The sequence below is a fragment of the Lolium rigidum genome, chromosome 5, assembly GCF_022539505.1.
Source record: "Lolium rigidum isolate FL_2022 chromosome 5, APGP_CSIRO_Lrig_0.1, whole genome shotgun sequence".
Classification (NCBI taxonomy): domain Eukaryota; kingdom Viridiplantae; phylum Streptophyta; class Magnoliopsida; order Poales; family Poaceae; genus Lolium; species Lolium rigidum.
The window spans coordinates 258,373,495-258,388,008 of record NC_061512.1 but is presented as its reverse complement, the minus strand read 5'-3'; positions in this window follow the sequence as shown (position 1 = coordinate 258,388,008).

Genomic DNA, 14,514 nt, shown 5'->3' with positions numbered 1-14,514 from the left:
GAAAGTCGTTATAGTCGAAGATGGTGTCTTGGCCAACATGTACGGCTGATCTACAACCTTATTGTCATGCATTAAATGTTTTCTCAACCAACCGCCAAAAGTCTCCATGTGGGCCTTCCTAATCCGAGGATTCGGGCTTCCCGGGTTGTCCGAGCGTAAAATATTCTTGTGTTTCTCAAAGTACGGAGCCACCAAGCTGTAATTGGTCGAAGCTGTGTGGTGTGCTTCGGTCGGAGAATGGCCGTCCATACATATCGTTGATTTCCTTCCGATCGTGCCTTTTCCACTTAGTCTCCCCTCGTGCCGCGATCGAGGAAGACCAATCGGCTTAAGGTCGGGAACAAAGTCAACACAAAACTCAATTACCTCCTCATTTCCATAGCCCTTGGCGATGCTTCCTTACGGCCTAGCACGGTTACGAACATATTTCTTTAATACTCCCATGAACCTCTCGAAGGGGAACATATTGTGTAGAAATACGGGACCGAGAATGGAAATCTCTTCGACTAGGTGAACCGGGAGGTGCGTCATAATATTGAAGAAGGATGGCGGGAACACCAACTCGAAGCTCGACAAGACATTGGACCACATCGTTCCGTAACCGTGGTAGAACTTCGGATTGATTACCTTCGAGAGATTGCATTGAGGAATGCACATAGCTTTACAATGGGTACTCGAACATTTTCCGGCAGGAGCCCCTCAAAGCAATCGGAAGCGGTTGCGTCATAATCACGTGGCGGTCGTGAGACTTCAGGTTTTGGAACTTTTTCTCCGCCATGTTTATTATTCCCTTTATATTGGACGAGAATCCAGACGGGACCTTCATACTGCTCAGGCATTCAAAAAAGATGACCTTCTCTTCTTTGGTCAGAGCGTAGCTGGCACGACCTTGAAACCATTCCGGATGCCGGTTATCAAGGTCTTTCAAACGTTGTTGGTCCTGCCGTGCTTCCTTTGTATCATTTGTTTTCCCATACACGCCCAAGAAGCTTAGGAGGTTCACGCAAATATTCTTCGTAACATGCATCACGTCGATTGCAGAGCGGACATCTAGGACTTTCCAATATTCTAGCTCCCGGAATATAGATTTCTTCTTCCACATGGGTGCGTGCCCGTCGGCTCCCTTCGGAATTGATTGTCCGCCGGGACCCTTTCCAAAGATGACTTTCAAATCCTTGACCATATCAAATACCTCAGCACCGGTGCGTTCGCAGAGCTTCGGCCGGTGATGCTGCCTTGCCGTTGTAATGCTTGCCTCTCTTTCTTACTTGGATGAATTTTCGGAAGAAATCGACGATGCCCAAGGTACACGTTCTTCTTACAATTTGGCAAATGTACACTCGTCGGTCTCATGTAAGCGGTGCGTGCATGCATTGTATCCCTTATTTGATAGTCCCGAAAGGTTACTAAGAGCAGGCCAATCGTTGATGGTTACGAAAAGTAACGCTCGTAGGTCAAATTCCTCTTCTTTGTGCTCATCCCACACACGGACACCGGGTCTGCCCCACAGCTGTAAAAGTTCATCAACTAATGGCCTTAGGTACACATCGATGTCGTTGTCGGGTTGCTTCGGACCTTGGATGAGCACTGGCATCATAATGAACTTCCGCTTCATGCACAACCAAGGAGGAAGGTTGTAGATGCATAGAGTCACGGGCCAGGTGCTATGGCTGGAGCTTTGCTCGCCAAAAGGATTCATGCCATCTGTACTTAGACCAAATCTTATGTTCCTTGCGTCAGCTGCAAAATCTTTAAACTCTCTGTCGATCTTTCTCCATTACGTTCCATCTGCGGGGTGTCTCAACTCCCCGTCCGACTTACGGTCCTCTTTGTGCCATCGCAACAACTTGGCATGCTCTTTGTTCCTGAACAGACGTTTTAACCGTGGTATTATAGGAGCATACCACATCACCTTGGCGGGAACCTTCTTCCGGGTTTCTCGCCCTCAACATCGTCACCGGGGTCATCGCCTCCGATCTTATAACGCAATGCGAGTGCATACCGGGCATTCATTCAAATTCTCGTATTCATCGCGGTAGAGGATGCGGTCGTTGATGCATGCATGTATCTTGGAACCTCTAAACCTAGAGGGCAGACAACCTTCTTTGCTTCGTACGTACTTGGAGGGCAACTCGTTATTCTTTGGAAACATATTCTTCAACATTTTCAGCAAGTTTTCAAATCCCGAGTCAGCTACACCTTCCTGTGCCTTCCATCTCGGCAAATCCGAGTGTGCAGCCCAGCTTTTTCAGACCATTATCGCATCCTGGGTACAGCGACTTTTTGTGATCCTCTAACATGCGATCCAAATTCTCCCTCTCCTTTTCAGTTTCGCAGCGTCTCCGTGCATCAGCAATGGTCCGACCAAGATCATCGGCGGGCTCATCACGTGCCTCTTCTTGATCACCTTCCCCACCTTCGGCATCCTCCATGAAAGTATCACCGAAATGATCAAGATAGTTGTCATCGATCATATCATCCTCTTCTTCATCCTCTTCCATTATAACCCCTCTTTCTCCATGCTTGGTCCAACAATTATAGCTTGGCATGAAACCATGCCGAATCAGGTGCGAGTGAACTTCCCTTGAGGAAGAGTAACCCTTCGATTCTTACGGCTAACACATGGACAGATAACAAACCCCCCTGCTTGTTCGCATTAGCCACTACGAGGAAATCTTTCAAACCCGTAGTGAATTCGCCGGAGAGTCGGTTAGCGTACATCCATTGCCGATTCATCTGCATTATTATAATATAAAATATATAATTAACCATCATGCATTTGTTAAACTAAATAGAAATTAAACAATGAACTACACACATGCATATTTTATCAATGACACATATGAAAGGTTCAAGTTGCTAACCGCGATCGAGGAGGAAAAAATAAATGAGGAAGCTCGATCAAGTGTGGCTCGACACTTCATATCATGTTGGTTTCATGCTCTTGGGGCATTTCATCAAACACCTTGTGTGCATAAGAGGAGCCAAAAGCAAACCAACACCCCTTGTGAAGTTTGTGAAGAGAAGTGGCACCAAATGGCTAAGTGCTGTGGGCTGGACGGTATATATAGGGGAGGGGCTTTAGTCGCGGTTGTCCTGGCCAACCGCGACTAAAGGCCTTTGGGCCAGGCCTGAGGACATTTAGTCGCGGTTGGCCTGGCCAACCGCGACTAAAGCCCCTCCCGTCCACCAGCTGGCCACCGAGCGCGCTGGGCCCAGGCCTTTGGTCGCGGTTCGCCTCCCGAACCGCGACTAAAGAGCCCATTGATCGCGGTTCCTATAATTTCGCGACTAATGGGGCTGGACGGAAGCCCTTTTTTCTACCAGTGAACATGTTGAACCATATACTAGCTAGAAATACTAGCAGGGGCCATGTCCACATGATCGGATCCAGCCTTCATATCAGATTTTCCTGAAAGACGCCTCTTTTTAGGTAGTGGCGTCCTTCTTCTCTTTCATCATTTGTCGTCTTCTCTGCCAACCTTCATGCCTGATGATCCACCAATGCGTGTGCGTTATGCTGAAATGAAGATTATATATTACCACACGATTAAAATTAATTCCACAACACACACGCAGCAAATAATCGATATTCATTTCTTAATGGAAATACCTTTGCAGGACAGCTTGATTGACACTTCTCTCTCCTTCTCTTTACCAATGATTCTTGTCAATTCTTCCATTTTGTCTACGAATTGGCCATCATCTCTGACCTTGGCATCCACCGGAGTAGCATCAGGCTTTTGTGTCACTTGCAAACATGAAGACAATGCTTTCCTTATGCGTGTACGCAATCTAGTATTGATAAAATTAGATTCATATGATGATGACAGGGCCAATTTCTGCACAAACCTAACTATATAGACATGCTTAAAAATGTTAGATAAAAAAGGACAGGGGAAAGGTACTTACTCCCAGATATGATTTAAGGTTATTTCATCCAGAATATGGAAATTTCTACAGAACATTTGTATCTGATAGAAAGCATAGAATACAAGCAGACACAGTAATAACTAAGAAGATAAAACTGAGATAAATAGAAGCTAGGCAGGCATTACTCCACCACCTCTTCCGTTGTAAGCTCATGATTCTTGACATGAGATATTCTAGATCCTCAAATGAAACTCCCATAAAAGAAACAAGTAACTTGCATTGTCTGGGCCTCAGACCATATGAAATCTAAAGCTCGACCTGCGTTCCAACCTTTCGAGGATGGAAAGCTTCCATGCATAGTGATCCTACAAGAAAAGACCAGCTATTTTGTTAATAGTCTAAAAGGGATAATGGGCGTGAATCTACTACCCTCAAATTTGAATGCTAAACATCTAGAGTGCTTATTTGATTTTAAGATACAGTCCCCAACTAAGTTCCCCAGCAAAAATAGTGATCACATAGCGACTGGAGCTACCAAGAAAAGAATGAAATAAAACAGGCAATATCTAGCAACTATCTAATGTAAGAAGGAACATGTACCCCCTTGATTTGGTCTCCATCGAATTACGAACTTCATCCCTAGGCTGAGATTCAAAAGAACAACAATGTTAATGCTAACACCTAGTTAAACAGAAGAGAAACAGGGGAGAGGTAGCTGCGGCGAACGTTTCAACGGACCTTGTTGTTTAGACTTGCATTTAATAAGTGCTTTAGATCAAAAAGTTCTGGCTGAATACTTGCGGGGGCTTTATATTCCAGACTGACAAAATACAGGCAATGTGGACCGAGTTGCCTCAAGTTTAGCCACCCGGACCTTCTCAAATAGCTGCAAGTTAGGTGCATCTGATACTTTAATTGACCTCCTCGAAATAGGCTTTCGCCCCGCTATATTAATATAGCAACGAACTTTTTTCGAAATGGGGTATATCCCCAGCCTCTGCATCAAGCGATGCATACGACCTCTTTTATTAGAATCAAAACAGTCTTACAACCAGCATCGTCAAAACTTATTACAATTCATGGATCACTTAAAGTCTCAACAAAAATAAGCCATCTAAAAAAATGTAACATGAAGCGCCTTTGCATCAACATGTCAGACGACGATCAGCACGCCAACCGCACCGGCTGTAAAAATCCCGTGCTACCGTTGCCAGTCGGTTGCACCCAGTATCCATAGCATGGCGCTCCTCTTCTGGCTGGAGATAAGACCACATATGGATCCAATGAGTAGCTAAAGGGATAACCTGCAAAAATGATGGAAAACTTTTTCTGTTAAAGATACAGTCATTGCGCACATTCCAAATAGCCCAAACCAAAGCGCACACACCAACTCTAATGTGGACTTTGTCTTTTTTTGCAACACCATTTAACCAATTGCCAAACATATTTGTAATATTCGATGGAGGAGGTATGTTGAAAGCCATATAAACAATCCTCCAAATCATCTGAGAAAAAGGGCATGAAATAAAAAGATGTTGTATTGTCTCATCTTGATCACAAAAACAACATTTAGCACAACCATGCCAATTGCGCTTAGCCAAGTTATCTTTTGTAAGAATCACTTTCTTATAAAGAAACCACATGAAGATCTTTATCTTTAGTGGAACTTTCATCTTCCAGATATATTTCTTAAGAAAAACAGTATCATCATTTAACAAATCAATATACATAGATTTAACTGAGAAAATGCCAGACGTAGTTAAATTCCACTTGAAAAAATCCTCAGTATCAGTTAGCTGAACTAAAATGAGTCTATGTAAAAGGTGTGTCCATCTATCCCATTTGTTCCCATTCAAAGTCCGTCTAAAACCTATATTTATAGGATTTGATCCTAACACATTTTCAACAGTGACATTATTGTGATTAACAATATTGTATAACGACGAGTAATCATCAGCAAGGGGTCTGTCCCCTAACCAAGTATCCTCCCAAAATCTAGTCTTAAGCCCATTGCCCACAACGAAAGAACCTCGTGATATAAAATCCTCCTTTACATTCATTAAACCCTTCCAAAACGGTGAGTCATTTGGTTTAATTGAAACCTGAGATAAAGTTTTAGAATGCAAATATTTTTTATGTAGTATCTCTTGCCACATACCATCCTCATTTAGGAGTTTGTACAGCCACTTGCATAGTAAACTCTTGTTTTTGAGTTCCAAAACCTCAATCCCTAAACCCCCCTGATCTTTGGGTCTACATATTACATTCCATTTAGTTAGCCTATATTTTTTCTTATGCCCATCACTTTGCCAAAAAAATCGAGATCTATAAAAATCTAACCTCTTCCGAACTCCTATCGGAATCTCAAGGAAAGACAACATGAACATAGGTAGGCTAGTTAAAACTGAATTAATCAGAACGAGTCTATCTCCATATGATAAAAGTTTGCCAATCCAACTACTTAATTTTGACTCAAAGCGATCCTCCACCGGTTTCCATTCGCCATTTCTCAATTTGCGAAAATGTATTGGGATTCCAAGATATCTAAAAGGTAAAGAACCTATGTCACAGCCAAATAGAGTTTTATACTCATTCTCCATCTTTTTTGCCTCCCCAAAACAAAAAAGCTCACTCTTATGAAAGTTTATTTTTAGACCGGACAATTGCTCAAAGATGCACAGAACTAATTTCATATTTAGAGCTTTTTGAATATCGTGTTCCAAAAAAAGGATGGTGTCATCCGCGTACTGTAAAATCGATATCCCCCCATCAACAAGATGAGGAATAAGCCCAGCAACCTGGCCATCCTCTTTGGCCCTTGCGATTAGGATAGCTAGCAAATCTGCGACTATATTAAAGAGGATGGGAGATAAATGGTCTCCTTGTCTAAGACTTTTCTTGGTTTGAAAATAATGACCTATGTCATCGTTCACTCTAATGCCTACACTCCCTTTTTCAATGTAATTCTGAATCCAGGAACACCATTTTGGATCAAAGCCTTTCATGCGTAAAGCTTGTTGTAAAAAGGACCAATTTACCTTATCGTACGCCTTTTCAAAATCTATTTTGAACAAAACACCATCTATTTTCTTCTTGTGAAGCTCATGGATGGTCTCATGTAGAATAACAACACCCTCAAGAATATGTCTCCCGAGCATGAAAGCAGTTTGGGTCGGGTGAACAACACTTTCAGCAATCTTTGAGACGCGGTTCGTCCCTACTTTGGTAAAAACTTTAAAACTAACATTTAACAAACATATAGGGCGGTATTGCTGGATTTGGGTTGCATTTTCTTTTTGTTGCCTGCCAAAACCCACCGGCGAGCAGTGGTTAAGCAACACGAAGAGCCGGGAGACTCCCAAGACTGCTAAGTGGGCCCTGGTGCCTCGCGTCGTCCCGCAAAGTCCCAGCACACGTCCTGGCGGTTGCAAGGGCGTGCCACCTGACCTATACCTGATCGGGAAGGTGTTGGATTGCTTCGATTAGTCTCTGCATGGTAGACACGTAAACATTAAATACGAGCCCGATCGGCTCTCGGGTTGCCTCGTGGATCGGCTCAAAGAGCCGATCGCCCCATAGATCACGTTGGATTTACGATGACATGGGGATCCTGCTTGATCAAAACAAAGCTAAACCAATCTACGACAGTTTAGGGTTTTCACCGCATAATCGGAACATCCTACGAGTAGTTGGGCCTAGCAGATACGAAAGATGATGGAAACTATTCCTAAAAGAGGCCTAAAAACCAACATTAAGTCAATTCCCGGAACATCCCTTGTAGGAACGGTAAAACAACACCTCACGCACTACCGGATCATCCAACCCCAGCATAAGGCCTAATCATGCAGATATTAAACTAATCCTTGAAGAACAAGGAACGACTATAACGGATCGGATCTACTAAGTAACGAACAAGCAGGGTGCTGCCCTTACACCTAGATAGGTGTAAGGGCAGCTAGATATCGAGGGACGGCATTGCTAAGCAAATATGCATAAGAAAAGCATCAATGCAAGCCCCAAGACATCTATGATAAGTAGTGCTACTCGCCATCAACAACGCTTCAGCATGAGTAACACCGAGTAACGAATAAGCAGTATCTTGCCTAGATCGCAAGATGCGATCTAGGCAGCATGATGCTTACCCGGAAGAAACCCTCGAAATAAGGGGTGGCGATGCGCCTGGTTTGAGTTTGTTGTGAACGTGATCGTCCTCATTTCTCAATAACCCTAGGTACATATTTATAGTCCAAGGGACTTTCTAAATCAGAAGTACACCTAACCGTGTACGAGCTAAACTCTATCTTTCAATTCTAACCGACACGATCTAATAATTTACAGATACACGGGCAATCCAGCCCAAACTCTTCGTGCAAGGCCGCTTCAGAGACGCTCCACGTGTACATCCTTCAAGCCCATCTCAATCACGGCCCATATCCTGATTTGGCCAAAATCTGGTGATAACACATGCCCCCTGGTTTTGGCAATGATAATTTCAAAACCACTCTATTTTTCCTTCGAAGGGTCATGTCGTGGCAGAGCAGAACCGTTGCAGTATCCTTTGTCATGATACCCTGTCTTCTCAACTTCTGCACGATTGATAGTTTTGGCACCGCTTCCTCGGAAATCACCACAGCATTAAATTTCCACTATATCCCCCTTTACTTAACCACATCGAGCAGTTCGCTTCTTCATCCTCTTGCCCCATACTAGCCATCAAAAAGCCCTCCTCCACCATGGACTCATCCTCCTCCTCCGCTGCATTGGCTCTCTCCTTCCAATCTTCCTCCTCAGACGAGCCGATGCCAGGGCCCGACCAATGGGATGAGCCGGAGTGGGACTTCGACTATGTGCCAGATGGCCCACCCGAGGCCCTCGTCGGGTCAGATGGCGACCTGCCCCTGACCGATGGGGAGGACGACCTCCGGTTCCTCATCGACGGGGAACTGGTGGCGGAGAGCGAGGATGACTTCCTCTCCTGGGGTAGCTTCGCCCCCTCCGACGAAGACGAAGAAGAAGAGGATGAGGAGGACAACGCCTCCTCCAACGAGGAGGAAGAGGATGGCGACACCTCCTCCGACGAGCCGCCAGCGAAGCGCTTCCGCGGTTGGGCCTGGTCGGATGACGACGAAGACGACGATGATGAGGAGGATGAAACCCCCATTGAGGACTACGACAGTAGCGACGAGGAGCCCGCCAGCAGCAGCACCGGCGGCGGCTACAGTGGTGACGACGAGGCCAGCGAGGATTAGTAATGTAGGATTAGTAGTTCCTGAGCAATCGGCTCTTCTTTTGTTCTTCTCCCCTTGAGCAATCGGCTCCTCATTGTAAAAAACCCCTCTTATTAATGAAGAAGTGCTTCCAGTTAATTTTGCCGATAGTCAAAGTCAAACAATCCCCAAAAGAGCCGATGGTATCGCATCGGCCTCTACCATAAAACAAGAGTAAGGCCAACCTAATTGCCCCTCCAAACGGTAACCTGCAACCTCCATCTGAGAAAGCAAACTCAGATCCCCAAAATCGCCGCCCAAGCAGCTCCACGAATCTCAGATCTCAACCGCGCCGTCCCAACTCCCGCGGCCGCATCAAATGGCGGGATCATCCAACGCCAACGCCATGGTCTCCGGTCTGAAGGTAATCCTTAACCGCCTCTTCGCCATTCGAATCAATGTTAGGATTAAACAGCAAACACCTGAATTAATGTCCTATTCCGTTATTAATTTTAGGTTTCAGACATCCTGCTGCCGCATCCTTCTCTCCCAAATTCTATGTGTCTTGGCCCCCGTTCTTCCGAGAGTCCCGCTCACTTAATCTCATGCGAGGCCAATAGAATCCCCTTTGTGAACCAGAACTTAGATCTGACTTCCTGGGCCGACCGCTCGCGAGCCCGGCCTAATCCTCCCGAAGGTTGGGTGGCATGGTACAGGTAGAGTGTCTAAAACCCATTATGCCACCCGGGAAACGATAGGGATAGCCGATGCTTTGTCATTATCATTGTCCCCTCTTGAAAAGAATGAGAACATTCGAAAACCATCGGCTACTTTTGGTCGGATGCATCGAATTGCTTTATGTTCGGCCATGGCCCTATGACACCAACTCTGCTGGACGTGGCCATGATCACGGTGCCCGGACATTGCATCCTCAAGCCCCTCTGCTTTTAAGTTGCCAAAGGTCCCTTTCACCCTTTCCTCTAAAACAGAGTGTACAAGCTGGGGCGCCTACCTCAGGCGTTATATGAAAACCAAAGGCCCTGCGACAGAAAAAGAGCACACGGCCTTCTTGAACTTCCGGCCGGAGCACTTCATATTCGTGGTCCTTCACTCGCCCCAACCAAGAATTACCTTTCCCTGGCCTATGAACTCGCCAAAGGCACTCAACTTGGCCTTGGCAAGCTGTTCCTTGGAGAGGTCTATCGATCTCTTCAACTAATGTCCGTCAAGCTGCTCTCCCAAAAGACGCGTTAAAACAGGAGGCCCCCGGTGGTTTATTCGGCTATGGGCTCACTGTACTTTCGTAACTCGGATCCCAAACTTCCCACCTTTGGCCACCCGTACCTTCCCGCATGTTAATGGGAAGGAGATCCGATGCACTAGCTATGGCCAAGCTCGCGTATAGCCTCCCGGGCGACAGGTCGACCCCTAAGGAAGCGAGCAGAGTGGTTCAAGATTTTCTTCCAAGGCCCGGGCACCCCCCTGTTCTTCCCTTATACTGAATCGGAGAACTTTGAGAATCCAGTCTCCTTCCGGTTAGACAGTTTTGCCGATGACGCTAGCACCCGGCACTTGTACTCTATCATGATTCGTCCTTGGCATGAGTACCTCTAACAGGATCATCAAGCCTGGTTATGAGTCTTACCAACCGGTGGTAGTAGCCCGGCAGCTTGGTCTCGGGCAAGCGCCCCCACACTTCTTTCTCCACCACCTGACGAGCCAGCGCAGCTGAACCGCTCGACATCCTTACCGGCCAAAGGTGCTATACCTTCTTTGGACGCTCCGGCCATTCCAATTCCTCACAACCTCTCGTTTCACCACCACTACCGATGGTTTCGAGACTTGGTGGTCCATGTGGAAAACCCACGCCTTCGAAGAGCTTCTAGGACCGTTGCATGAAGCAACTTGATGCCGAATATGACGTTCCTGCACACCAGGTATCATTACATATAAATTTCTTGCAATGGCTCATGATGATTGTCTGAAACCTGGCTCTATCTTTTGGCAGCAACAAGATGGCCCAGAGCCCGTGGAAGCCGATGGCTCCCCCTTCAAGTTCCTTCCACCAGCCCCGGTGGTTCTCTTCTGCCAGAGCTCCCCACCCCTGAAGAAGGTCATAATGCGAGCCGGCCGATTTCACCGCAATCGGCTCCCAAGAGTAAAGCATCCTCGGGGCCGTTGCCCCCGAGCCTCAACCCGGGCGAGGAAGGCGAGAAGGAAAGTAGCTGCCGTGAAGACCCCGAAGCGCAAAGCTCCTGTCCAAGAAAGCTTGCATGTAAGCTGACTCGTGCCTTGACTACATTTATCTGTCCTCCCAGCCTTTTGCAACATGCTTGTACTTCTTTTTACAGACTTCCACCGAAGAGAACTCCAGCGGGGAGGCACAGTCCAGCCAAGGGGACTCGAACCCGGGCAACTCCGGGAGATCCACCACACAGAGTCAGACGGACTCGCCAGCGTCGGCTTCTAGGAAAAGGTCGACTCCCGAGCCTGTTGCTCCTCAAGCTCCGATCAAAACAGGGTCACGCGTGAAGCGTCGATGCGTTAAAAGGGCTCGCAAAGACCCGCGAGTTTCCTCGCCAAGCCAGGAGGTTTCAAATGTGATTACTTCACCAGTTCATCCTTCATACCGTCCCATTGCTACTTGGATCGGCTCACCATTTCTTTTGCAGACTACTGAGCCCTCTAGCGGGGACGTTGAAGAGGTACTGATGCCATTCGCCACGCTAGACCTAGCCACCTCGACGAGCGTGGCTGACCAAGTGGCTAACCTAGCCAAGTCCACAGAAAAGCCGATTATCACAACATCGGCTGCTCCTCCTACTTTGGGAGAGGTACTCCACTCCCTTGGCTCTACCCTTTCCTTTGTTGTATACTAATATCGCTTTTGTTCGTCCGTCGTGGTTGCGATCTTTCAAGCTTGCCGACGTTCGATCCCGAATCCATCGAACCAGCCTACTTCCAAGGCAGTGAAGAGCCAAGTCCTAGCACGGTCCATGGTCCACTCCAGCCGTCTCAAGGCTTTGCTCTCCTCCTCGCTGAGACCCTGGTTGAAAACCCCGAGGCAGCTCAAGGGCATCCTTGAAGACATCCGAGCCTCATCTCCCGGTGACACCGCAGTGAAGCTTTGGCCAGGCTGTGACTCTGTCGGTCTTCATGTCAAGGGTGCAGTCGGCTCGTCAAAGAATTACCCTTCGTCACGCCCAGCTTCCGTTGAGAGCCGATATTGCAGATAAGTGTCAACGGCTCAACGAGAAAAAGGCTGCTTTAGACGCCAAACCGACACTTCGCCAATAGTGCCGAACTCGAGACCCCGCGTAAGGAACTCGGAGAACCTTGAAGAGAGGGTCGGGGTGACCAAGCAGCTTATCCAAGACAAGGAAACCCTCATTGCCCGCTCTCAAGAGGAAGCAAGGCCTCACAGCCGATCCGAAGACCGATCCGGCTGAAATTCGTGCCCCGAGCCAACACCGGTGACGGCAAAGACGAGGACGACGAGGCTGAGATCGCCGAGGTGGATCGTATCCGTGCTGACGCCCTCCATGCCCTTGAGGCATTCCTCCAGTAGAGCCTCTCCATGTACCTTGATAACTGCTCAATTGAGCTTGTACCTCTGCTTATAACAGTTTTATTCTAGAGTCGATGTCTGTACATCGGCTGTGCTTAAAAATTTATATTTTTTACAGCCGATTTATTTATGCATCGGCCCCCGTATTCCAATGTCCATCATCCTCGAGGAATATATCTTGAGCTGCTGGCCATTGACAGCCACTTCGTACTTCGTAGCCTCGTATCTTATCCGTTTAAGTGCCCCCCAAGCCGATTTTTTCAAAGGGATTGAAGATATCGGCTCTTCAGTCATCCTCTCTTAGATCAATGCTGCACACATGCAAAATGCATGTCGAGGATAATTTTGGCCGATTGCTAGAATCGGCCTCCTTTTTCATTGCAATGCTCGATGAGGGTTTACAACTTCTTGGTCTTCTACTATGGCTACGTGACATGCTCGAGATGAAATTCGTGCTTTTTATTTTTTGGGGCCGATCGCAGTGGATCGGCCTGGCCACGTACGTCTACCGATTTAGATCTTGCTACTCGTCGGGCCGGTGGATAAGACCAGCCTCACCCCATTTTTTGAAGCTTCGATGCGCTCACAGCCCGTCCAAACCGATTCCGCAGAGCGGCTCTTGGTCGTCCTGCATCCCAAATATTCATGGCAGCTAGTGAGATCTCGATTGAGTCATCTCGCTCGAACGACCTTCACTTCATCTCCATCCCACTGTATGATGCATTGGTGCATTGTGGATGGGATGCAACAGTTAGCGTGAATCCAATCCCTTCCTAGCAAGACAGCGTAATTGTTTTTGCTGTCGACGATGAAGAATGAGGTAGGTATGGTTTTTTGGCCTACGGTCGGATCTACATTCGTAACACCTTTTGCTTCTGATGCTTGGCCGTTGAAATCGCTTAACGTGACGTTGGTCTTGATCAGATCGTCATTGGAGTGTCCCAAACGTCTTAGCATGGAATACGGCATTATGTTGACTGCCGCTCCCGTGTCAACCAACATCTTGCTGACAGGCTGCCCATTGATATAACCTCTCAGGTATAGGGCTTTCAAATGCCTGTAGCTCCTCTCTCGTGGCTTCTCAAAGATCACTGGCCGTGGACCGCAATCAAATTGTGCCACCGATACTTCCTCGTCTTTTGGAGCACAAAACTCTGACGGGAGTATAAACACCATGTTTGTATCAGCCGATGCCTCTGCATCGGCTTTTGTCTGTTTAGGGCGCCACACTTTCTTTGGCGGGCGCATCTCTGTCTCCAACGTTTGCTGGATTCTCACGGCCAGATCGGGCCGTGCCTTCCTCAACGTGTACAGTGCACCGTGCTTCTGGCTTCCTCCAGGTTTCGTAGCCGCTGCACCCTACGCATCTGAGAATGGCTGAGTCCATCAGGGCACCACCTTGGCCGGTGGTACATATCCTCTTCTTCATCTGACTCCTCGAAGTCTTCATCTTGAGACGACTCAGCTCGTTTGTCCTGAGGTGGGAGAGGCCCGAGACGCTTGAACACTGAAACTTCATTTGTTCCATTCCTCTGCTGTCTACACTCTGGGCAGTTCTCGATTGTAGGTAATCGGCTCATTCCTGAGTCCCAGCAGTGTTTAAAGAAAGGACAAGCTCCAATGCCTATCCATATCTTCTTGCTCTCTTGACTTCCTCTAGCGTGGCGCTCGTACCCTTCATCGTCTCTATCATATCGACGATACCTCCCGTCATCCGCATCGACCGACAATATCTTTCGTCATCCACGTCGTAGCGCCGACGTCGGTCATACCGCTGCTCATATTTGTTAAGGAGATGCGCGGAGAGTGGTCGTTGATACCGCACGCTTCTCACTTCTTCTTCTCGTCGTGTACCGTCCGTTATCA